Source organism: Falco peregrinus, chromosome 6 (assembly GCF_023634155.1).
Source record: "Falco peregrinus isolate bFalPer1 chromosome 6, bFalPer1.pri, whole genome shotgun sequence".
Lineage (NCBI taxonomy): Eukaryota > Metazoa > Chordata > Aves > Falconiformes > Falconidae > Falco > Falco peregrinus.
Window position 1 is genome coordinate 57,434,097 of NC_073726.1, and position 25,109 is coordinate 57,459,205.

General features: G+C 42.2%; 1 protein-coding gene and 1 long non-coding RNA gene across 3 annotated transcripts in view; both read left to right on the forward strand.

The window, feature by feature from the left end:
• Positions 1-6,190, forward strand: part of LOC114012173 (uncharacterized) — a 29,036-nt gene extending 22,846 nt beyond the window's left edge. Inside the window, exon 4 of the long non-coding RNA XR_003554476.2 lies at positions 5,613-6,190. This is a non-coding gene — a long non-coding RNA (uncharacterized LOC114012173). The remainder of the gene's footprint in view (positions 1-5,612) is intronic.
• Positions 6,191-6,458: 268 nt separating this feature from the next.
• The window catches only part of MRTFA (myocardin related transcription factor A), a 99,464-nt gene continuing 80,813 nt past the window's right edge, over positions 6,459-25,109 (forward strand). The window contains exons 1-3 of one of the 2 annotated variants that reach the window (XM_055809150.1): positions 6,465-6,614; positions 8,278-8,345; positions 15,407-15,470. The gene's annotated coding sequence lies outside the window, so the exon portion shown is untranslated. Of the gene's footprint in view, positions 6,615-8,277; positions 8,346-15,406; positions 15,471-25,109 lie in introns of both variants that reach the window. The other variant, XM_055809149.1, reaches the window with a different exon arrangement.

Below are 25,109 nucleotides of genomic sequence, written 5' to 3' on the forward strand. Positions count from 1 at the left end.
ACACTTTCCCAGTGGATGGCGATTATTTTCCCCCGTTAATTTCTGCCTTTGTGGTCTGTTTGCTTTGAAGCCTGCGGGGTCATGGCAGTGGCCAGTTTTTGCTGAGCCTCTTGGACAGCACACTCTCTGTCTAGTACCTCTTCCAGAAAGTGGGACCCCACAGTGCAACTCCCTTGAGCTCTGAAAATAGCTCTGAACTTTCCCAGCCTCTGCATGTGTTCCTTGGAGCTGCATCCCTGCTGGATGAGTCAGCTCTTTTGGGATGACATCGCAGCTGAAATCAGACCCAGGCTTTGCAAAGAGAAATCCAAAGATCCTCTTGTACTCGCTTGCTTCACAGGAAACATCTAAACAAATTAAAGATGTGTCACACATTTCCTCTCCCCATGCTGATTACTCACCTCTCTGGGGACCCCTGGGGTTGTGTGGGGATCAGATCTCCTCTTTCCAAATCCTCCAGCTGCACCTTCTCTAGCGATGAAAGAAAGATGAAGAACATAACTCCTTTAAGAGCAGACTTTGGAGTCAGAACGGCAGCTGGGAAATAATACAGTCCTGATGAGGATGTGCTAAACCAGAGCAGGATCCAGCACTTCTTCTTCACAGCAAGCCACTGGAAGAGGAGGCTCCGTCCAAAAGACTGATCTGGCACCAGAAAACCCTTCCCAGCTTCTTCAACTGTTTGATTGTCACAAGCTCTTGCTGCACTCCACATGCCTCTGTGAAAGGGATAAAGTATAGCAACTCCTGCAAATGCAACTGCAGGCATAGAACCACTGGGATATAAAACCGGAGGCAGACATCTTCTCCAGTTAGTTGCACATTTGTATCACTGGGATATTACTGGCACGTAGTCTCCATGTTTCAATTTATCTTTCTTGATCCAGCCTGAACACTGAATAGCAAGATTACAAGACCAGCCCTTTAAATGTAATGGTCTTTTGGAAAACTATCTATCTGCTTTGTGGCCTTGCTTAAAAAAAAAAAAAGGCTAGTAAAAGGGCACTCTGTCCATACAGTATGTTGCCTCAGATGTTTCCACAACACTTTCAAGTCCAATGTAATGAAACCTATTGCCAGGTAGGTAAAAGCGGTGTGGAAATACTTACTCTTGCCTCGTACTGGGACATGAGTGGCTTTGCACTGTTCTGAACACAGATGTGAAGGCATCGTCCTTGGCTCTTGAAGTGAGCAAAGAACTTTGAGTTGCTGTCAGGAGGGTAACTATGATTTCTTGGCCCCAAAGGCTGGAAAAGCTCACTCCTTACCCTGTCACGCTCTTATCTTTGTTTGGCTGATAGTTGTGACTACCTTCCTTACGCAGTTTTTGATCAAATTGCTGTAATTTAGCTATCACTTCACAGGTGGCAGAGACCGTAGAGTCCTCCTCCATGTTCTCCAAAGTTCCTACTTTCTATTACAGGTCATTCCATTGGACCCGTAGATCCCAAACATTTTGCAGTGGAAGGCCAGAGTCACAAGACCTGGTAGATCAGAGTTTTGCTCAAGACCAGTGCAGGAGTGGAAGGCAGAAGCCTCCAAAACATTCCTAAGACCTTTCTAATGCCTTATCCATTCAATATGTGGAAGAATAGACCAAAAGTGAAAGCTGTGATATAACGTGTGGTTAGAAAGGTAGGATTTGTAACATCTGAAAAACATTTCCCCTCAAGCTGTATGGGAAAGTCAGTGTCGGATTAGCACTTTTGCGTGTCATGACTGTTGCTGCTGCTGCACTGTGGGAACGGACTTGGGAGACAGTGAAACAGTATTAGGGAGTCAGCCTAGGGGAATGGGCAGGAAATGGGGCTGTGGGACACATGGCAAACCGTGCTGCTGTATAGCTCTTTGATTTTGGGGAAGCTGCGTTCATTGCAGCTGGATGATGTGAATTTGGCTCCATCTATGGGAAGCAGTAAAATAGTACAATAACGCTAGAAACGAGTTGGTGTCTGTTGCAGTCCTTTCAGACCAAAAGATCATAGCAAAACTTCAACTTTTCTCACAACATAAACCACAACGTATCTTTAGAACTGCACTTTTGAACCGATGAGTTTGTAAACTGTCTTGTTTACTGTGTTGAACACTTTTCTACCCATGTGGATCAAAACCTGGAAGCCACAGCCTTAAGTTAATAATTTATTGAAGAATGTAAGTTAATAATTTATTGACAGAAGACACTGTAATTATTAAGCCTGAACTCTGATACTAGTCCATGCACTTTTTACATGCACTTACTACTTCCCCAAACAATTTATTGGAAATTCTTGTGCTTGATGGTTGCCAAAATGACACACTTCTGAAAAGATTTCAGTTGCTTTTGCTTTACTTTTCCCGTATGTTACTCCTTCCTTGAGCAGCTGAGCCCACAAGATGCTCTTTCCTTGAAAAGGACAGATTGCTTGTCCAGCAAAGCTTACAGTAATAGAAATATGTTGCTGTTTACCAACCTGAAACTGTTGATACATTTCAAAATGGAAAATCCTTAGTAAGACAGGTAAAACAGTTGTCTCTAATGCTTTGAACATAGCCACTGAACTACCTCTGTAAGATGTTTATGTCCTCTCCCAGCTCCTTTCTCAAGAGGCATTTGTACCATGAAGATTAGAGGACAGCAACCAACCACTGATGTACAGGACATGGAAAATAAGAATGAAATGATGTAAAGAACATGATTCAATTAAAAAAGTGCAAGAGATTGGCCTCTGTGAAGGCAGAGAGTCATGTCAGGCACTTCCAGCCATCTCTTACTCTTGTCAGGACTTGATTAAACAAGGCTGAGAACATACCATCTCCTCCTAGTTTTACAACACAACCCCAAACTCAGCCACTGCCTTTAAGCTCTCACAGGGGCTCCTAACATAGCAGGACTGTGGTACTGCCTCAGGTGGTTGCAGCAGCTGCCTGCTCAGAGCTGGACCGTGTACAGAAGAAGGGTGTCTTCACACCTCTCTGCTCTCCATTAGGAGCCCAGTCTTCAGCATCTACAGTCCACTACTCCTCCTGTGTATTCAAATACCCATGCTTGAACTCAGTACCCACTTCTGCACCCTCCTATTCCTTTCCCTGCCCATCTCTGACAGGCACACCCTCCTCATCAACCTTTGCCCTGCAGCCTGAGAGGGAAGTGTAGGCTCTGGCTTGAGGCCATACACAGAAGCTGAGCTGGTAAGTGACCGACAGTGCTTGGTCTGGTGGAAGAGCTCATCCAGCCTCGATGCAGGCAGTTATGGCCCAGCAGAAACCACCTATGCGCAACTGCTTGCCAGAGCTGCTGTGGGAGAGGAGCCACAGAGTTGGCTTCCCTTAGTTGGCTAGTCTAGGTCGGTGTCTTGCAGCAGCCTGGCCAGGGCAGCCAGCCTACAGTCCCTCCTGAGCCCAGGGCTAGCAATCAACCCTGGCTGGCCAAGTGCCTCTGGGAGGAGTTTCCCCAGGGCCCTGGAAAGCCCCTGCACACTCTCACTCGTGCGCACACACGCACATGAGCATCTGCTGCTGTGGCCCGTGCAAACCACTGGAAATCTTGCTGAGCTGCTAAGACGTGTATAACTAGTCAGAAGCCAAGACAGTAGAATTCATTACTTTCAAAAAAAATTGAACTGGAATAGTTACCTGTACCAACCAGGTTCTTTCTCCATCAGGAGAAAGTTTGTCCGTCAGACCTAATGCCAAACAACAAACATTATTAGGCATGTTCTGAGTTGTTGGGTCATTAAGGTTTCTTTAATAACTTACAGTTTTAAGCAGAGTCATCTTTAGATGGCTGAAGGCCATCCAGTCTTTAAGGTTAAGCTTAGTATTGAGCCATTTTAATTTCTTTATTTTTAGAAACACTTTTAGGGACACCTTTTAACTTTGTTCTCTTTTGGTGTTTTCCCCCCATTCTTGCTGCTTTTCCTTAAAGAGGAAATCTGAATGCAAAACTGAATGTAATGCTACGTCAATGATTATTAAGATTCCAAGCTAAGTTGTTTGTGGTAGGCACCCAAAAGTAGCTTCATTTTGTAATTATGCAATTGACTTCAGAACTGCACTTAGAATTAGTCTCACTCTAACTAGACTGAATTCTGCTCTACTCTGTTACACCGCACTGGTGTCACCTTTGTTCAGTGTAATCCTTAACCTAACATTAAATCAAATGGACATCATTTAACATACTTGATCTGCCGCCTTTACCAATACTGCAGACTTCTGTTATGTATCTGTTAATAAAACGTGAATTTAGTTCACTCATTGTAAGTCTTAAGGAAACTGAAAGCTACTGAAAATAACAGGCCCTCAAAACTAAACCAAAAAAATATAGCTTGCATGTAATATTTGCTCTTCACTTTTCATTATTACTGGTGAAGACAGAAGGTTTCTGCAAGCAGAGTTTGTTCTTTCTGGTTTTCCCTACTGTATATTTATCAAGGCCTGTAAATACCTTTGGAACTTCAGAAAAACACAGTAGCAGATACTAAAATCAATCAGTAATATGTAAGTTTGTAAATCTGTAGAGACTTTAGGAAACCAATGAAACCTACATATAGAAACGAAGGGAAAAGTTTCTGTCTCTTACATGTTCATCTGTTTGAAGGAAAATACAGCCTGGTAATAGGACTCTGGCTTGTGAAGTGGTAATATGGGCATAGCTGCAAGCCTTACCATCAGTTGTAGTATACTTTTGGACACATCATCTGTCCCCCCACTCTGTTAAACAGCTCTATTAACAAGTTTCTTAAGCAAATGATTTCCAGAACAAGCCACGCAGCATTGTTGCTAAAATCAGCAACATAAACCAGAAAGACATCCATGCTTTCTCATCCACTTGGAGCATTTCTCCCAGATCCCTAAGGAGCTATTCTTAGAAAACATGGGAGAAAAGGAAGGTAAATATTCCCAATTTTGTCATTAAACCTAAAATTCTCAGAATTACCATTATCCATGGGAACGTTTCATGTTCTTGACTTTACTCTTTCGCCAAACTACCTCTGGAGGGCTAACTGTCAAAAAGCATGGAGAAGAATTATGTTACATCAAGATTTATGTGCATAGCCAAAGCTGAACTGGATCCCTGGGAGTGAAAAGCAAAGAGCTGTAAATGTCAGGATTGGAAACTAGGGCAAGATAGCAGCTGACTGGCAGTAACTGTCTAAGTATTTGGTTCTTCTTAACATTCTGGTATCATCAAGCTTCTTACCCTGAATTTCATAGTTTAATTGTACATGGCACAAACATTTTTTCCTAACTACTTCACATACATTGCTTTGCAGTTGTATCATGTCTTCTAGTTCTTTGATTACATGAAAGAATAAAGAAGGGCCAGTCATGCCTTCTTTGTACCATTTATTATTGCATACTTTCCTTGTGCCCCCTTTTCTTTATTTTGAAAGGTGTTCCCAATTTGTTCAGCTTCCCAGTGTGAGACAGTCCTTCACCGAGCGTTGTTACAGACTCTGTCATGATTCATGTCTGCAATGTCCTTTTGAGATACAATAAGCAGGGATGAGAATAGCATTGCAGGTAAAACTGCACTATTTCTGGGATGAGAACAGCATTGCAGGTAAAACTGCGCTGACTATTTCTAACAACACTATAATAATGTAATTATGATCCTCTATCCTGCCTTTTAGGAATGGCATCGTTCCTCTATTTTCTCAACAATCCCACCCCAGCTAACCACAGTTTTCATCATGGGCATTTCACCCATTTGCGGTTTCTTTTCCTGACTTCGTATTAAATCAAGAAACAACGCACTTCTCCAGGAGAAGCACATCACCCATTCGGAGGGTTCAGCCAGCGAAGGGGCAGCTGAAACATCCAATTCAGTCACAGGTCGGGCAGCGACACAACATGGCACCCAGCCTCTTCCCTTGTGGACCTGCCTCCCCTCCGCAGCAGGGCACCGACCCGGGCCCACCCCAAGGACTGGTGGTGGGTGGCATTGGGAAGGCACGGGCTGGGGGTGCAGGGAGAAAGGGGCAGCCAGGCCTGCCCCGGGGCTGCCCTCGCCTAGCCCTACGGTGCCACCGCAGGGCCTAGGGGGCCCTGTCCCCTCGCCAGCGCCAGCCAGGCCTTCACGGCGCCGTTCTCACAGCAGATTTTAGAAAACATTCCCTTACAATATAATAAAAATATAAGCACAATAAAAGTTACACGCCAGTCCGCCCCGCGACAGACCCGTCCTGCAACACACGCGAAGGCCATCAGGGCGTCGCTGTCCCTTTAAGGGCGAGGAGCCGCCCCTCCCCGCCCCACCTTCTCAAGGGACGCCCCGTGCCCACCCCCCGCCGATGACATCACCCCTGCCTTTCGATTGGCCGCCCGCCCCGTCAGACATGCGGCGCCCGCCCCGCCCCGCCCCCTCGCCCTGCCTCGGGCCCGTTAGCTTCCCCAGGTGCTCGCGGCTCATTGGCGAGCCCCGGTGGCGCTCACCCGCGCCGCTGCGCTCTGATTAGCGGAGGCCGGCGCGTGTCGCCGAAGCAGGCGGCGCGGGGCGGGCGCTTCCGCGGTTGCGAGGCGCCGGTCGGCGGTGGCGAGGCCGGGTTGCAGGCGCGGGGGAAGCGCGTTCTCGGCGGGCGGCGGCGGCTCCGCCGGAGGCGGGCGGGGTCGGAGCGGGATGGAGCCGTGACCGGGTGAGTGCGGAGCTGCGGCTCGGCCGGGCGCTGCGAGGCGGCCTCTGCCGCCGGGGGCAAAGAAAGGCGGGGGTGGGCGCTGGCCCGCCCGCAGGGACCCGCCCGGACCTCTCCTCAGCGGCGGCCCTCGGTGCGGGGGGAGGGGCGGCGCGCGCCCCCGATGCCGTCCCCTCTTCCCCGTCCCCCCTGCCGGCGGTGGCGGGGGGAGGCGTGTGCCCGGCGCGGCTGGACAGCTCCGCTCCGCGGGGCCCCCGCCCGCCCCGACGGGCCGCCCCCCGCTGGGGCACGGCCGCTCCCTCCAGCCGCGGGCCGGCCTGTCCCCCTCGGGCGCCCCCGCGCCTGTCCCCTCGGCCCCTGGCCCGCGTCTGCCCCGCTCCGGCCTCTCCCCGCCTCTGCCCCTAGGGGCTGGGCGCACGGTGTCCCCTCGCTTGTCCCGGGCGCCTCGCGTCTGGCCGGTCGGCGGCGGGCTGGTTTTTTTCCGGTGCTCCCTTCCCGGCTGTACAGGCCTGGTAGTGCTGACAGGAGTGTACGAGGGTTTGTGCAGCAGCCGCCTCCCGCCGCCCCCACCGCTTCGTGCACACCCCGGGTTGTATTAACCCAGCGCTGTTAACGCTCCCCACTGAGAAGGTGCTGGTCCGCGCTATGGCTAGATGTATATTACATCCCTGTGTCCTAGGCGCCTGTCCAGTGGGGACTAGATCTCCCTCTCTGTGACTGTAAAATCTTGTGTCAAAGACGACTGTAATTTCACATATGTCCCGATTGAGGATGAAAACTCTGACCCCTTGCCATGTGCCTAAGTGGAAATAGCCTCCTGAGACCTTTAGTATCTGCATCTGTGTACCCTTATACTGCATCATGCAAACTTTGTTGTTAATATGGTTCTGAGTGGTTCTTTTTCACATGATGAACCTTGAGTGAGCTGAGTAAGGGGTTTCAGGTTTGCTGCTGCTTATAGCACTTCCTTTCTTGTATCGTGTTTGTCCAGACAGTGTCAGGGCCTCTGCCGTGAAACTGCATCCTTGGTCTACCATCAATAGAAAGTACATTTTGAAGGCATTAAAAATGTTTCTGTTTAGGTCTGTAGCTTCTTTTTTGGATTGTGGAAACCAATAGGTGCTTTTTATTTCTTGGTAGGATTTGAAGACACAGCTCTGAATATTTGGAAAACATGAAATGTAGCTATTCTCAGCTGAATTTCTCTATCTCAACGCTTCCAGCATGGGCATTGAGAAAATTCAGTATGGAATTCTGTCTGTATTTTAAATTTGCATTTGACATCAAGGCTAGTTATTATTACTGACTTATTGGAAGTGTGTTTTCTAATTGTGTGTTGGCTTTACTTTCAGTAAAATATGTAAACAAACTTTCAGCACTGATCTCTTGCTGCTTGCACAAAACCCATTGGTAGGCTTTTGAAAAGATGCTGTTAAAATCTGTACTGTAGAACTGCTAAAGTGTAATGCTTTTAGATCTTCATAAGTATTTCCAAAAATACTTCAATCGTTTCTGAATATGAAATAAGAGGGACACCCATTTGTTCCCATTTGCTGCAGTGATTAAATGAGTGATCTAATAGTTGTGATTAAATAGAATCTAATAATAGATTTTAAAATAAGTGTGTGATTTGAAGCTGACTGTGAACTCCTTTTCTGTTCTTTAGATTCATGCTGTCTGCTGAAAGGAGAAAGAGACTCAGGGCTGAAAGCAAATGCCATAAACTTATGACAAGTAGGCAAATTTTCCCTTCTTTAATTACCAGATATTAACTTACTGAGCCACTTTCAGCCTGTCTTCACTTACAATTCAGATACCAAATTTGATTTTGGGAAGAGAGTGAAATATTGCTAGTTACAGCTTCCTATTGTATTGTTCTGTACAAAATGTAAGTAGTGCTGTGCTGTGTATGCTTGTTCCAACAGTTGTGGAAGCAGCTTTAATTTCTGTTTCATTAAGGCCATCCATTCGTAGCGTCATATGGGAGAAGACCCCCAAATCTTCAGACAACAAGCAGATCGCAAAATAAAATGTGAAAAGAGGGAATACAGAAGACATTTTGTCAGGGCTAAGACAGTATGTGGGTTTTCCAAAAGCAGTCTTTCAGTTTTCCTCCCCTTGAATATGAAATAATAGGAAGCTCTTGGGTTTGGGGAGGAGTGGTTGCTTGTGTCTGTTTTTTATAACTCTGGCTTCTGTTGGCATGGTAAAGCAGCAATATTTTTCTCAGACCCTTTCATCCTTGGACCTCCAGATGAAATGTACATTCAGGCAATGAAAATACCCCTTAATTTAATAATAATAATAAAAAGCCCTACTGGATTTCCTTCGCTGTTGAGCCATGATTACATTATTGTGTGATACTTGGTGGGGGGAGAGGGCAGCTGTATTAGATATAGAGAAGGATCAGAGCAAAAAGGGTTTGGGTTTGGATGTTAGAGCACAAAGCAGATAAATTCTTAGGATGTGTCTGTCAAAACATTATCACAGGATTGTTACACTCACTTGGAACATGTGAGATGTCTCCATATATGCTTTTTACCTCAAAAGCATAATTTATAGCAATTCTAAGAGTCTTCTGTCTTTATTCTCTATACTCAGCTGTCCTTCCTGTGTTACAGATTATTTTGGATTGGACTGTCTCAATGTCTGTTTACTTACTGATAACTCAGTATTATGATTAATATCCCTTTTGAAGAGTACAGTTGACTTCCTCTGTGTAAAAGAGGTAACAATTACTGAATCTTATTATAGTTACACAATACTCTTCCTTTAAAGATTTTTATTTTTTTTTTATCAACTGTGTCCTGAGGGTCAATGTCTTTTCCTGAGAAACTATTGAAAAGGAAGTAGAAAAAGCAACTGTTCAGCGGTCTGAAACCATCAAACACCTACTCTGGGAAAGCCAATTCTAATTATTTCCTGCTGGACACATTGCTGAACTGAGACTGAAAACAGAGGATGTGGTTACACAGACGTTTCTTGTAGTGGTGGGGCTCCTATTCCCATCTGCCTCCCCCACCCCCGGCCCCCTGTGTGCTGTCACCTCAGTAGTGATGGTATGTCTGTGTGGCTCCATGCTGAGCCAGGTTAGAGACCTGATTTTTAATCTGTGCATATTCTGTTCCTCTCCTCCTCTGCTCCCAAAATAAAAGAGGGAGGAAGGTGAAAGGAATGTATAGTGGAGGGGAAGGAGCACAGAAGTGGATTAGTAAGAGCTACAGCTAAAGGGAACGTTTTTGGAGCCGTAGTTTAAAACTGTTCCTATGGTTCTTCTTTTATGTGTGTGTGTCAAATAGATGAAATGGATGAGTTTGTGTGAATTCAGAAAGTCATTCCTTTGTCAAATACTCTGTTTAGTCCTTCAGGGAAATAATGTGTGTGGTTAATGTGTATATTTTACCTTCCCTCCTTTGAATACTTTATGGAGTGCAAACACTGTTAAGTGGCTTCTTCAAGGGAAATGAATGGCATTGGGGTGAGGGCAGTTTACATTACCATGGTTAGGTATGCCATAATGGTCAGTCAATGCCTTGAGATTTTTAAATGCAGGTTGTCCTTGTGGAGGGCAAATGGTGCATGCAGCTTGTACAGGAATCTGCCATCAGTCTGATACTATGTGTTCAGACGTTAAGAAACAATGCCAGTAACAGTACCTCGCTTTCTTTGATCCTTTTCTGTTTCTGATATGAGACACTTATTTTCCAGGCAGAAAAATTTTAGAATTTGTCACCGAGTAAGGTACTGTCATTGTTTAAATTAGATTGGTTTATATTTCAGAAGTTGAAGTAATGAATTTAGTTTGTGCAGCATTCCTCTCCCCTTCCCTCCCCCATTTTCTTGTGTGTGTGCAGCATCGTTATTCTTGTGTGAAGAAATATTTTGGATGTAGGCACACAGCCATATTAACATCTCTGTAAGAAGGTGAAATTTAACACACAGTCACAAGTCTTTTTAAATCTTGAAAGCTAAAGGCTTAGCTTTTAATTGGGGATTTTCTTTTGCACCTTAACCTCATGCCATCCATCTGCTTTTGCTCTCCTACCACAAACCAGCATGTCAACTACTTCTACTTATCCTTCTTAATTAACTTGTGCTCCCTATTTCAGCTTGTTTTGGCCCTGTTGATCCAGAAAAGCAGGGTTTTTGTGGAGAACAGCAGAAGAAGTGTGGTAGCTGCTGTTGCATGCGCCAGCATGTTATTTGTTAACAGCTGATCATTGGGGGCTGCCTCTGTAGCACTGCAATAAAAATTTTTCCTTGCTGCTGCTCTCATCTCTGTTTGCTGTGGGTGCATGTTGAAGTGTGTATGTAGAGCAATGTATGTAGAACAATGCAGGAGCCTCTGGCATAAAGCAATGCAGAAAATTCTCTATTTTGAGGCAAATGAATGTGCTGACTACACATCATCTTCAGAGTATCTTCATGTTAGGGGAACAGGAGACTGAAGTGATGCATCTAGTTGTGTGAAATTGTTTTGGGACAGGAACCTACATTACAGATTGTTTCAGACTAAAATTACTGATTCCTGTAATATATGACAGTTACAATTCTAGCAACACTAGGGAGGAGGTGTATATATACTGTGGTTCCTCGAGTTCTGTCCTTTCTGTGGTTTAGTAGAGACGCTGCAGATATGTCTTCACTGCATGATTGATCCATACGGTCAACACCCTATTTAGGCTTACTCAAATGACATCATCCTTTACACATAGCTATGCTGTGCTATGATGAACTGGTTCTTTCTGCAACTGTTCGTATGTGTTATGTGTAAAGGTACAGCTCTGAGCAAAGGTAAGAAAGGATTCACTTTCTGTCAATTACAGGGAAACTTTTGCTCCTTCAGAAGGTAACTTTCTGAAAAGCATTGAAAGACTACCTGAATGATTTTTTTTTAAAATTAATCATTGCTGGTTTTGCCCTCTCTTCTGATTTTTATAGCAATATAAGAAGTTTCCCAACAGAATGTGATTACAGTCTGCATTGTAATTTAATTTTTATTCCATTGTGTGGGATGGACCCAAACCTGGGTGAGAGGTTTCTCTGAGTGATTGGTAGGGCCAAGGTAATGTTAGGCCTAATATAACTGTGTCTCTAAATTTGCTCTTGTACACTCTGTCAAGCATGCTTTACAGGAACAGATCACTTGGAATATGAATCTTTTCAAAGCCTCCATCTGAGAGGTAGTATGGCTGCTAGAAAGGTGGGATGTGAATTCTGCATTGCCACATTCAGACCAGACTAGCAAGTCATGTCATTGAGATTGTACGTTGTTCAGACGTGCTCAAACTCCAAGTTACCAGTGAAGGCAATAAGCCATTGTAATCACTGGAATAGCAGCCATTTGGCTTGAACATGTAAACACTGACATATAAACATTTCCATTGGATGGAGGAGTTTATCAGCAAGATGAGACTTCTGCATTTCTTAGAGATGACACTATTTTTTCTTCAGAAAAATCTAGGACAGTAGAGTTTTGCCTGCACTGACTGAGAGGAGAAGGGAGTGCTGGAGAAATGTTTTGATTGTGCTATAAGCAAAGAACAACAAAAGCAGCTTAACTGTGGAATTTTGCCAGAAAATGTTTCAGTTATCAGATTAATCTTTGCTCACTTGCTGCAATATAGAAGGAGCAGTAAAGAGCTTGTCTTTCATTACAGTTGTAAGGCTGTTCTGCTAAATTTTTGTGAAGTCTGACGTTATTTTGAAGGCTGGGTGTGTCTGTGTTTTCTGTTGTTCCATCTTCAAGCTGAATTGAAATTCCATGGAGTGACTGAATAAGGCTAATGATAGGAATATTATACCTTCAGTGTCTCTTGGCTTAATGGCACACATATTAGAAAAAAAGCCCATGCCCATTGCAAGTCAGTTTATCTCCTGTTTGGGGTTCAGATGACTAAGCAGTAAATAGCAGGATGTGATACTTTAACCATGTAAGATTGAACAGGAACTTCCTTGACAAATAGCACTGAGAGTTTTAAAGTTGGCCTTTTATTGGCTAGAGTATCTGGAATAAAACTTTAGTTCTTAGTAGAGAAAGAAAGATAAATATATGCTGTCCTGGAGGATGAGTTATATATCGGAGAACAAGGATCTCTGGACATCTGAGAAAGCTAATGGAAGAAACTCAGAAGAGGTAAACAAACCAAGGCAAGGAAGCTATTGAAATAATTCGTCCTGTTTTCTGAGTGTGTGTGTTTGCATGTATGCATGCACACACATGCATGTTCTTTTCTGAAAGATAGTGCTAAGTTTTTGCAAAGATGCCAGAGATCACTGAGTGTATGTGTGTGTTTATATACTTACTTTTAATCTTCATCCATACCTTGAGAGGTAAGACTTCAAGTTCTACGTTGTGCCAAGTGAGATGTCTATCCAGTCTTGTGTTGGCCAGTTGCTGGTAATGAGTGCCTTGGAAGGGTTGTAGAATAGGGTGTACAGGGTGGTTCTTCCCTCTTCAGCCTCACCCTGCCAGCTGGTTAGGGATAGCCTGGTATATTCTTCAGACCTGGAATATTCAGCATTTTGATGTTTTCCAGAGAAAAACATGCTGAAGAAGATACAAAAAATTTTTTGACTGGTTATGGGCTCCCACTTCTGTAAAAGATTAGCAGATGCCCTGTACCAGGTGGTAGGACAGGCATACCAAGCAAAGGCTCAGTGTTGGATCTGTCTTGACTCAAATGAGATTCAGGAGAACATGGATCTTAAGTGCTGGAAATTAAGTGCAGCAATATGATGACTTTATCCATGCTGTTGCAATCTGAAATTGGAAGAGAATATCTAGGAAAGCAAGATTCTGGAAATTAGGGACTGGCCAGCAGAAATCTTCAAATGAAATGCATTTCTTAACATCTCCACACTTTCATGTGTGAAAAGTGGTTTCAGGGGTGCCTGTGTCACAAAGAAACAATAAACCCAACAAACACTGAAATAAAAAAAATCCCACACAAAACCAAACAATGCCAAAAACTTGCACAGGAGTAAAAATTTAATATATGGATAAATATCACTTACTTATAATTTATGGTTTACAAAAACACCACCATCACAGGCAAACATTCCATACCTAAATTTTGATGTTGTATGCTTAATGCTGTCAGAAGAATGCCCCAGAAAATTATTTTATCAGATTAGGGACTTCATTAATCATATTGAAATATCAAACTCTTAATAGTGGTTAATTGTTTACTATCTTTGTGTAAGACTTTCCTTGACCTCTTGAGGCCTTTTTGCCTTGCCTTTTAGGAAATCTAGGATCTGCAATTTTGTGGCAAGTACATTGTAAGTATATACTTGGTTTTGTGGCCTTGCATCGTTATCATATTTTAATTACAGTTGTATCAGTTTGGTTGCTTTATTAAAGAAAAAATAATTACTTGTTATGGGTTCTCACATTAATTGTTTAAATGGTTGTAAGTAATTCTAAATACTGACTTGATGACAAATACTGTAAGAGGTGGCAGAATGACTTCTTGATTCTGTGGTAGAGCCATGATTAATGTGTGCTGACACATTTTATTCAAAGAAAAAATGAAACATTCTCTGAAAGGGATTGTAAAGGAAGCTTTTAAAGTTGTAGTGTCCTTACTTTTTTTTTTTTAAATTTGTATCAGTACTGTAAATCTCTTCTCCTGCGGATTGTTAATTGGAGGAGAGTTGACCAAGTAGATTTCCTTTTACTTGTTGGGGATCAGGGGACTCTCAAATTTTGCAATATGCTGGTTATCCAAGTGTCTAGCTGTGGTCATTCTTTCTGAAGAAGTGACTAATCAGTCTAGTTGGTCTTATTCCTTCTGATGTTAAAGTAGTAGGCAACTCATTCTAGTTTTTCCTTTTTTTTTTTTTTTTTTTAATCCTGCTATGTTAATGCTTGGGTCCTAAGTCCATCTGGTCTGAAGTTTGTATTTGGGGAGGTGCCTTGTTTTTTTAATGTTCTTTTATTGACAGAATATCATGGCATCTCAACTGTGGTTCTGTGCTTCTGGTATCTAGGAAGCCCTAAATTCTGAAAAGCTCAGAGGAAGAAACAGAATGGAAACTCTGTGTTAAAGCCTTCATATGATGATTTGTATTTTTTTTTTTAAAGGCGGCTAAGGAAGTAGCAAAAGTATGGCAACTACAAATCACCTTTTGAGCCCTTTTTATTGCCGTTTGAGACAATAGTATTCCAGAGTCTCTGAAGTAATTATTTTTTAGTCAAGTACTGCTGTGCACGCCTGTTAAAACTGTATTGCCAGAGAAAAGTGGTGTTACTTCAGTACGTTTATGAGTTTTTAAGGTGCACAGGATGGTTCCCTCTTCCCAGCCTCCAAAATGGGATTCCTACTGCAGTTTTGACAAATCTCTGAAATGTACTTTTTTAACTTTTCCCTGGTTTTGTTTGGATAGATGACATGGTGTAATAAACTAGTCATAACAGTCTCCAACTTTTGCTCTCCAGTGTTTAAGAATGATATCAGTACAAGGTCAGGAAGCTTGAGTCTATCACTTGGTGGATATTCTGGCTTAGTAAATCTCAAGCAATACATTCTTCAGAACTGACAAACTAGTAGTCCTGAAATAAAAGTTCTGCTCTGCAAGTAGCATGGGTATGCGTATACAAGTATGGCAGTCTTTGTTATTTCAGTCCAGCTTCTGCTGTGTATGCCGAATGAATTAAAGATCATATGAAAAAAAGAATCCTAGATAAAGGAGCTCCTTACCCTTAAAGGAGAAAATGGGCTGTGATGGTTTTTGTTTGGTTTGGTTTTTTGTTTAAGATCTCTAAGTATTTGTCCTATTTTCCCTTTCAGTGACTGAGGAGAGAGCTGCTGGCATGGAAATGAGCTGGGTTTGTCGGTGGGAACTGTGAGTAAGGTATGTATTGAGATCTCCTTGCTGCCTTTAGTTTGCACCTTTTGTTCTTATATGCTGAACTAAAATTCCTGGTGGTCACTAAGCATGAGGGATAGTAGTGTGTTAGAGATGGAAGATTTTAAATTTGTACTAGTATCAGTTGTGACAGCTGTCCAGCAAGGACTTCAGAGTGTAAGGGTATAAACGGCACACTTGTCCCCTTCTCACTGCTGCCTAGCAGTTAGTCAGACTTGTCACAAGTTAGCTGGTACTGTGTTGCAAACTTTTTTCAGTGTCACTGATACTTGGCTTGCTAGACTGATTTATTCAAGTATATAAAGGCAGACAATTGTATCTACACCGTAAAACTGCAAAACTAACTGGGTTTTCCATGATACAGTAGCACTCAGAAGAGAGGGTGATACATTCAGACGTTATCTGCGGTCCCAGGCTGAATCTGGTAGTAAAGAACAGGAAATGTTTTAATCTCTTCTAGCACCAGTACGAAAGCCTTGGTTTAGGTATCCTTCATGTGCTGGCTCTTGGTATGGTTGTTTCAAAGAAGTAGTGAAGGCCGAGTTTGGTATCCCCTGAATTGGCAAAGTACAGCAGCAGTACTGATTCCCCCACCTTTCCACCATGTTCTTTACCTACGTTCATTAGATTTACAAGTTAGGGAGCACTTCTTGAGTACTTACTACTTCTTTTCAATAAACTGATTAGCTTAGATGAGACATTAATATTGATATATGCTTCTCTGTGAATCAGTGAAGAAAACTCTCATCTGTTTTTCAGTAGTGGGGAAGTCCAAGGGTGGAAGGTGAGCTCTTGTAGGGGAAAAAGGGACCAGAAGATCTGGTAACTTAGTCTCAATTGCTCGACTTTCCACTTAAATAAATGTCATGCTGGGTAGTTGCATTAGGAGATGCCAATAAATTCAAAGAAATTCAGATTCCACACCCAGTGCCATTGATGGGGAAGAGTCAATTCAGATTGGTTTAATTTCTGTAGACAGTTTCATACTGTCATGACTAAAGAATGTAGCTGGGGTCAGAAAACTTACTGCAAGACTCTATTTCAGGCTTTAGTTTCACACTGTACCACTGTACCTAGAGGTGACTGAAAGCTGTCACTTTTCAGTGGGTGCTGCCCCTCTGTTTTTTGGGTTTGGGGTTTTTTTGGATGACTTCTAATGCAGGGTTCAGGTTGCTAGTACAATGGGAAAACAAGCATGTTTCAAGGTGCGGCTTTCCATCAGAACAGCAACTGAATTAACTTGCTCTGTGGCTGCAGAGGCACTAGACTTGAAGGAGAGAAGGTGAGAATTTCAAACTAAGGTGAGGCAATACAGTATGGACCTATACTTTCAGTCACAGCCCACAATCAGACTGAATTAGATAGAATGTAAAACTACAGACTTAGAAAAGTAAGTTGCTGAAAAACCTTGCCATAAACTCCTTAAGATTCTTAAGTTCTGCACTTTTGTCTGCTGCTTTGTGCTGACATGAATGCTTGTGCTGGGAACTGAACTGACTGAAACCTAACTACAGTTTTGGTTTAGTTCCTTTTTTTTTCATTTTTAAAATTTATTTTCTTTTATTTCAGTCTAGATTGGATCCCTGAGCTCTTTCCTTTCTTGGCCAAGTCATGACTTTGTTATGCCCTAGGTTATCCAGTTCTTGTGCCAGAGTTCAAATCTTCTGCGTTTGAAAGTGTATTTTCTTGAGAGGTCTTATTTACACTCTCCTCTTGTCCAGTGACTTTCTTGCTGCAATCTACCCTGAATCTACATTCAACATGAGTTCCTTCATGCTTTCTCAACCCCTCAGTTTTCCTGCCATGAATTTCCAAGTCATAGCTCACATCTGGCTGCAGATTGTCAGCATTCCCTTTTCTAGTTTGCTGCAGCCTCCCTGCTTCCATTGGTTGTTGGCATCTGTTGCCACATGCCTTTGCTGCTGGCTGAATCAATTGCTTCATCTGCTTGCCCCTATGGGGTGGGGAGGAATGCTTTGCCTCTGACATGAAGCATATTTTAAAAAATGCATCAGACAGTAATTGCAAGGAAGTCAGTCAGAAGGTGGTGGAAAACAGGCAGTCCTGTAGTTCATAATGCATTTCTTTAGCACCAGTGCAGACTTAAACAGCTTGCTCCCTTTCACAGCTCCCTCTATTTTGCTGGTATAGCTGGTTTTGTGGCCACGGTGAGCCACTCCGAGGAACAGATCCTCCTGGAAAGACGTGGTTTTCTTCTAGATTTTTTCATCTGGTTCTGTACATGTTGTCTCTGAGATTTATGCAAGTTTCATGGCGAGGAAGGTATGAGAGTGGGAATGTGTAGCAGACTGCTTAAGTTGGCAGCACTGCTAGATGTTTAAGTGTGCGCTTTGATATTACAGTTAAGTTGATCTTTCAGTGAGCTGCTCTTGCAAAGGCTAGTCAGGCCTCTCCACAGCTGTGTATGCCTGCTCCTTCCTTTGCATCAGAGCTAGTGATTGTGCAGCCACAGGGCATGTCCAGCTAGCTGACTGATCCTGTAGAAAATGGTTTCTAATCTTTTGCAGAGTTAATCCTCTGCTGGTTCATCTGACCTGAGTCACCCCATGGGTGCACAGTCATTAGATCAGACAAAAGGGAAGCAGCAGGAACCAACAGCTCAGTAGCAGAAGGCTGGATCCCATTCCTCTTTTAATTATGATGTTGGGCTATATCATGAACAGGGCCAAAAATATACAAGGTACCCATTGACACGAGATGTGAACATTGCATCTTTTTTGCTCTCTTTTGTACTTTGAACTTCAGTGTCTATTAACTGCTTCATCAGTTTAAGGCTCGGTGTCCTCTGAAATTAGAAGGATGTCTTCCTCATTCATGCTTTCAGCTTAAATAAGAACTTCAGAAATTGGTAGGGAGCTCATCCTTTTTGAGCAAGGATTGTTTATTATAAATATCATTGTGATTCCCCAAATTAGCTTTGGTGTTGTAAGTTCTTCTGTATACCCAGAGTTCTGTGAGCTTGAAAGCCACAAAGATCCTCCAAATACATATTGAATCATGAAAAGTATGTCTTAAAAAACATCTGGAATGCCAGACTACATTGCTTAGCGTGGTATTTGTGGTTTTAAGAAATGGATGTTTGATGATGATTTTTCAAGACCTCTTAAAAGACTTTCTATCAGTGCCGGACTGAGTGAAACAAATGCTAGTGTTGTCTTATGAAGGAAATACTTAGGGCTTGAGAAATACGGTTCTTGATGAGTGGTTGTAAAATCATGGGTGAGACTGTGTTTGTCTACAGCAGAAATTAATCCAGTTGATTGCTTTGCACTAGATGTGTCCTTCGCATTTTTTTCCCCACTCATGTCCTAACATCTCTATAAAAGCTGTTCATGCCTTATGTCTGATAACATTTCTTGCTGGTCTGGGCATGTTTTTTGACTCTTTAGTGATAGATTTGCTGGAGGTGGTAGTGGAGAGGCTTCTGGTGATGGTTCAAAGATGTCCTCTCTTACTGTAATGCTACTGGCACAGTATACATACAGATTCAGATTCTTTAGCTCAGATAGAAAGTTGTGCTTATCCATGTTTTACCAACATCGTTGTTCACATGTCTTGCAATCTTTACATTTTTAATAGGGGCTTTATAGGGTAGTGGCTTGTAATCGAGGTGAGATGGACAGTTTACACCTTCAAATCACTGGTTCTAATCCAGAATGAATTTGGTTACTTTTTGACTGCTTTTGTCTTTTTTTTTTTTTCCCTTCCCAATTACTGCGAAAGTGAAGGATGTTGATAACTGGCTATTTTGCAGAAGACAAACGCATGTGGAATATGTGTTTTAAAACAAAATTCCATAATCTGAGAAGGTCTCCTTTTAGTGGTCTGCATAGTTTGGTTTCCTAACTTAGGGTGGTTTCTCAAGAACAAGTTATTACATTGTCAGGGTACAATCTTTGTGATGCTTGCCTTGTTGCTTACTGTATTGTGTATACTTTATGGACAGTGTTATCAGTTTAACTCTCAATTAACTGGAGAAGTAATTCTGGCAACAGTTGTGTGCCTGTGTTAAGCTGACTGACAGAAAACTAAATAATGTATTTTTTTTAATACAACCTTGGAAGTCTTCCTGTTGGTGACTTTTCTTCGAATATCTCGCTGCTTGTTATAGCTTCTCAAGCTAACGTGATGCTTTGGCTTCCATCTGCTTCAAACGTCAATTCTTCTGGGTTATTCTTTGGATTTGTGATGACCTGGGGTATAGTTGCCTTCAGGCATGCCATGGCATTCTCTTCCTCTCTTCTCACTTATTTCAAAGATTCATCCACTTAAAGCCACTTTGCCCCAAGATTGCCTCTTCTCTTGGCTAGATGATTCAGCTGGCATAATCATTTAACAGAAGGCTGCTCTTAAGTTTAAAATAAAAAAAACCTGTCTTCTCAAAATAGCCCAGCTGCACACACATGCTGTTGCTGTTAGGTGCTGGAGGTTGCTTAGCAATTCTTAAATTGGTAGGAAATTACTATTACCCTGGCGACTCAGACCCAAAATGCAAACAAGAGAAAGCTGTTTACAGAGGTGTCTTTCCTTGATTTGGGAACTGTGTTCTTTTTTTTTTTTCTTTCCCTGTGCCTCTCTGATTTTTAAATTCTTTACTTTTAAACTCAGGTTTTTTAGGATTTTCACATCAAATTCCATGTTAGGGAAGGTGGTACTGTTCTTTGGTTTATTTAAATACTGACCAAGATCTTGATTATGCCATGAGTATGTGAATATTACCAAAGTCAAGGGAAGTCTAAATGCGTGAAGACCTGGTGTATGTGTCCATGTCCAACATGAATGTTGGATAGATTAAACTGCATAATAACACCTTAAGGTGACACTGCTACCAAAAGTACCCATATTGATGTCTTTTTTTTATTTCCTTGTGCCTCATTCTCCCTCATGCTAGCCCAAGTTTTTGTGTGGCTGGGTGGCAAGCCAGATCAGGAATTGATGCAGATTAAACTAGTAGTTTGTGTGTGTGTGTGTGTGGCCAGGTCAAATTTAACACAGATCAGTTTCTTGATCTGGTTCAGCATGTGCTGGCCCGCAGGAGGGAAGGAATGACCAGGCTGGGCTGTTCCTTTTGTTGGTAATGCCACTTTGGTGTCTTAATGGGAGGATGTGGTCTTGTGATGCAGCTAAGTTGATCTAAGCTAGCTCTTGCCAAAGGGGCAGTATTGGGTGCATGCCTTTGTTGCTTCCTTATGTCAGCACTGGTGCTTGTCTGGCCTTACCATGGGATGATTAATGGAGCTAAAATGGCAGGAAACCAAACCTAATCCCTTCTCCCCCTCCCAGTTTTCTTTTCACTTAGCTCTGCGAACTGGTTTACTGTGGGTCAGACAGGTTTCAGTACTGTGTGTATTGATTTTTTTTTTTTTTTTCTCTTTCACCTCTCGGGCTTTGAGCTATATCCTTCAGTGATTCTGAATGAGCAGCTTTATGAGAAGTTGCTATAAATAATTTTGTCATATGGTAGATGCAAAGTAGAATACTTTTTTCACCAAGGAGTAAGCTAATTGGGTTTACTGTGTGTTTACTGTGATATGGTGTTACGATGGCAGGAGGGTGCCCCTAAAAAGGTACATGTAGAAGCAGCAGAGCAATTTTGTCTTTGTGGTTTGCAGGTTTGATAAAGATACATTTTCCCAAAACTTCTTATTGGCTATGGTTCTTAATCTTATATCTTGTGCAAAGTTGACTCTGCTTGTTTGTCTGTCTGAAATTGGAGTTTCTTAGATGCCTCCAGAAGACAGAAAGGGGTAAACATTATTTGAGTAGTGTCTAATATTTCTTTTGAGCAGCTCCATCTTCTCCCTGGTGTTGTCTGTGCTTTGATTGCTGTGGCAGTAGTTTTGTGCTTTACAGCAATATAATTTGAGCACTGCTGGCTCCTGAGAGCTCACTGTTGCCCCTGCTTTATGGTGACACAGTTGCGTGTGTAGTTGGCAGTGGACTAGACTGGGGAACTGATTTTACTGAATATGCAGGTAAAATGTCTGCTTTTCAGCTAAATTGATACCCTAGTTGAAGAAGGGGCAGTGTAGGGACAGAAATGAGCAGCTGGACAGTGGAGGACCTGAGGTTTGCTTAAGCTGGTGTTGCTGCTGTAGAACACCTGTGGGATCACAGCCACTCTTGTCCTGGAAGCAGCTGACCCAAAACTAGAAAAACATGGTAATAGAAAGCTTTTGTCTGGTTAAGTAATAGATACAAATCCTTGAGGGCACTCGCCCTGAAACCATTATTGAGGATAAGAAATACTTGCTCTTAATGCTGTCCATCAGCTTCTGGATGACTCACTTAAAGACTATGGTATGGCACATTTCTTTGTGGGAAAGTTTCTAGTCAGTTCAGAAATGACAGGAAAACAAACATTTTACATTTTTAATTGGGTTCTAAATATTAATGTGCGTAACTAACTGATTGATCATTCTACAATTACAGTTGTAGAGTGGTATAACTGTCTGGGAAGTCTAAAACCAGCCTTACTGTTGATTTCAGAAAAGGATTCCATGCCTTTCACAGTACTTGCAAATAATGCAGCAGGGATGATTATAAATCCCCAAGGCGTCTTCCAAATCCCTCTATGCCCTCATCAGACTTTTAATTGAAAATGTTAAAAAAAAAAAGCATCTATCCACAAGACTAAAATAAAAGTGACAATTTGGATGAGTTTAATTTTGAAGTGGAGGTAAGTTGCATACTAAGATTTGGCATTGCTCTGAAAAAAGTTCTCCTTCCCTTAGGTAGAGGCTGGATGTTTGGATGTACTACTAGTGCATTACTAACAGTAAGCAGGCTCTCTTCCCTGTGCTGTGCTGGCACAAACTTTGGTGTGGCTGCATAGCAAACTGCACCAGGGTCCTGATTTAGTCAGTGTGTGAACCAACAGACTAGCTTTTACACCTGGGTCAGTTTTTTCATTGGTTTATCATGTGTCACTGCAGATGCTTGTGCGGGCCTGAAATTGGAGGGGATATGGAAGAAGATGGCAGCATTTCCTAATGCATTTAACGGTTCATCCCAGTTTAGTTTCATTTGAGCTGCAACCCTACTTGAAGTTAATAGAATTGTTGTCCAGGCTGTTTGGGATGCACAGAATCAGACTGCATTTTGTGGCAGTGTTAGTCTGGACTATGCTGTTTCAACTGTGGCTTGTGTGGAGGAATCAATCCAGCTGAAAAATAACCTAGGAAAAATTGCATTTCAGCTGAATCAGCTTTCTGATATACAGTTTGCAGCATGGCTTTACAAGCAGCACTTCTGGCACAATGCAGGACGTAGTGGCAGGGCAAGAATGAATGTCAAGGCAAGATTTACTTAAGCTGTGTTACCTTTGATGTGGGACAAACATTGAATGACATGCCAGCTAGGATTAAGATGAAGATATCTTCCATCTGTGTCGTCTTCTGCATGGGTTAGGAAACCTGCAGGTCCAGGTACGACTCTAGATAATCCAGACATGTTGTTGAAGTTCCATCGGACAATTTACTGGAGAAACTGGTTTATAATCCCAGTACCAATTAACACCACTTGGTATGGTGTTGCTCAGGGTTACATGGCAAACCGTGGTGTGAGCACGGATCTCTTGCCCTGCTTGGTGCTGAGGCTGGCTAGGCTAGACTGCTTTTACTGTGGCTTGGTACTGTGCTTTTACATGAAAGGATGTAGTTTCAGTGGACTGGTTAATGTGAATGTACCTAGATTAGGGAAATAGATTTTGTTTTACGACGCTTGTTAAAACAGTGTTTGAAATGTGATTTTCCTAGTTTATGCAGGTTACAAATTCCTGTTTAAAAGAACTGTTTACCTAGCTGAAGCAGATCTTCCATATTTAAGACATGTCAAGCTCCCCCCACACCCCAATCCTTTTGGGAAGAGGAAAGAACTCTTCTTCTTTTCTAGGGTAGACTGAGGAGGGAAGGTTGAGTCTCCTGCCATTCCAAATCTTTGTGGGATGGGTGTTAGATATTTGTCACCTGTTTGTGGATTCAGGCCTGACTGTGCTCCTCCTCCTGCCTGATCTAACCTCACCTGTGGTAACTAGGCAAAGTGTAATGTCTCCAGTACGTATGTTTCAATGAAGCGATTTGGCTTGGGCTCCTCTGAGATGGTGACAACAGTCCTTAGCAGCCAGCCTCCTAACTGAGCAATTACCCTTCCTTTTAGCCTCTTTCCACAGGTCTCCTATCCCACAGGGACAGAGCCTGAGGCCGTGGTTTAACTCTTTCCACTCTTTGCAAGCATTGTTAGAGTTTACCAAACTCTTAAGTTATTCTAAGTCTATGGTTCAAGGGTGTGTGTTTCCAGACTTTCTGTATCCATTGTAAAGAGAAGAAGGCCACAATCCCAGTTTTTTCTTTTTGCAGATTACCGTTACAATTTCCTTTCAAATGGATCTGAGTGATGTTTGCTTTGGACAGGAAATATATCAGTGAGGGGGTAGGCACTTTCTAGCCAAATTCTAACTGAGGTAAAAGCAAGTACTTCGTATGCCAGGAAGGTTTGGTTCAGTCTCATTTGTTTTGTTGTAAGAAGCATCAGTTTCAGTTGCTGGTTTTTGGTTTTTTCTTTTTTTTCCTCCACCCTTCTTTTCCTTGCTTCTCTTCAGATCATGACATAGGGTCCTGGGAATTAATGTCTGAAATTGTGGATGGAATAGTGTGTATTCATTACCAGTAAATTCTTATTGTTGCCTTGAATATACACGGAACAAATATGCTACCACTTATAAGTTAGTTCTGGGTACTACAGAGAAAACCTTACTAATCAACTGAAGTACGAAACTGAAATGGAAGTGGGGAAAATGACTGTTTGAGATACTTTATCATTATTAATATGTTCATGTTGTCACACTCATCCAGGTTAATTATGAGTGTTAAGTGGGGAATACTTAATAAAAAAACTACATTGTTAAAAACATCGCTCCAAATTTATGCCTTCTGATTGATTTCTGAAGGATTATCCTGATGTTTTTTACTTTGCTGCTTTGCAGCTTGCTTTACCTGCATCTTTTTGAAGCTGAAAGTTAGACTCTAGAAACACGTTTTTGCTTAATAAATTGCTACAGTGCAGCAGAGTTGTGTAGTGGTGTTCTCAGTTTAGTTTGGTTGAAACAGAAGCATGCTAAGAAGCAAAAGACTTCCATCTTCATTAATCAAAACCAAACATGATTGCCCTTGTATAATGTTCGTTATTGTTTAAATGTTGACACAGTAACCATTTCACTGGAGACTTCCAGCTGGCTTTTTTCTATTTAAATTACTGAACGTAAAATAATTTTAATTTTAACATAGTGGTGACTTTTAAACACTTGTTTAAAGAGTTATGGAAATACCATAAAACATTTTAAAATAGCTTATTTCATTAAAGCCATTTATATATTGCATATTTTGGTTGCTTTAGCTGAGGGTTTACACAGGAAAGCTTTTTTGTTTACTTTATGTGGAATATTTTTCTTGCATTCATTTTCACCGATAGCGAATAGGGAAGAGAGAATGGAGCAAGAGAATTATTTTTTTTAAATGCAATTGATTTTATTTGAAAATTCTCATTTGTTGTACTCAGCTGTCCTTCCAGGCTTATTATGAAGTATTACTTTACCTGACTAGATTT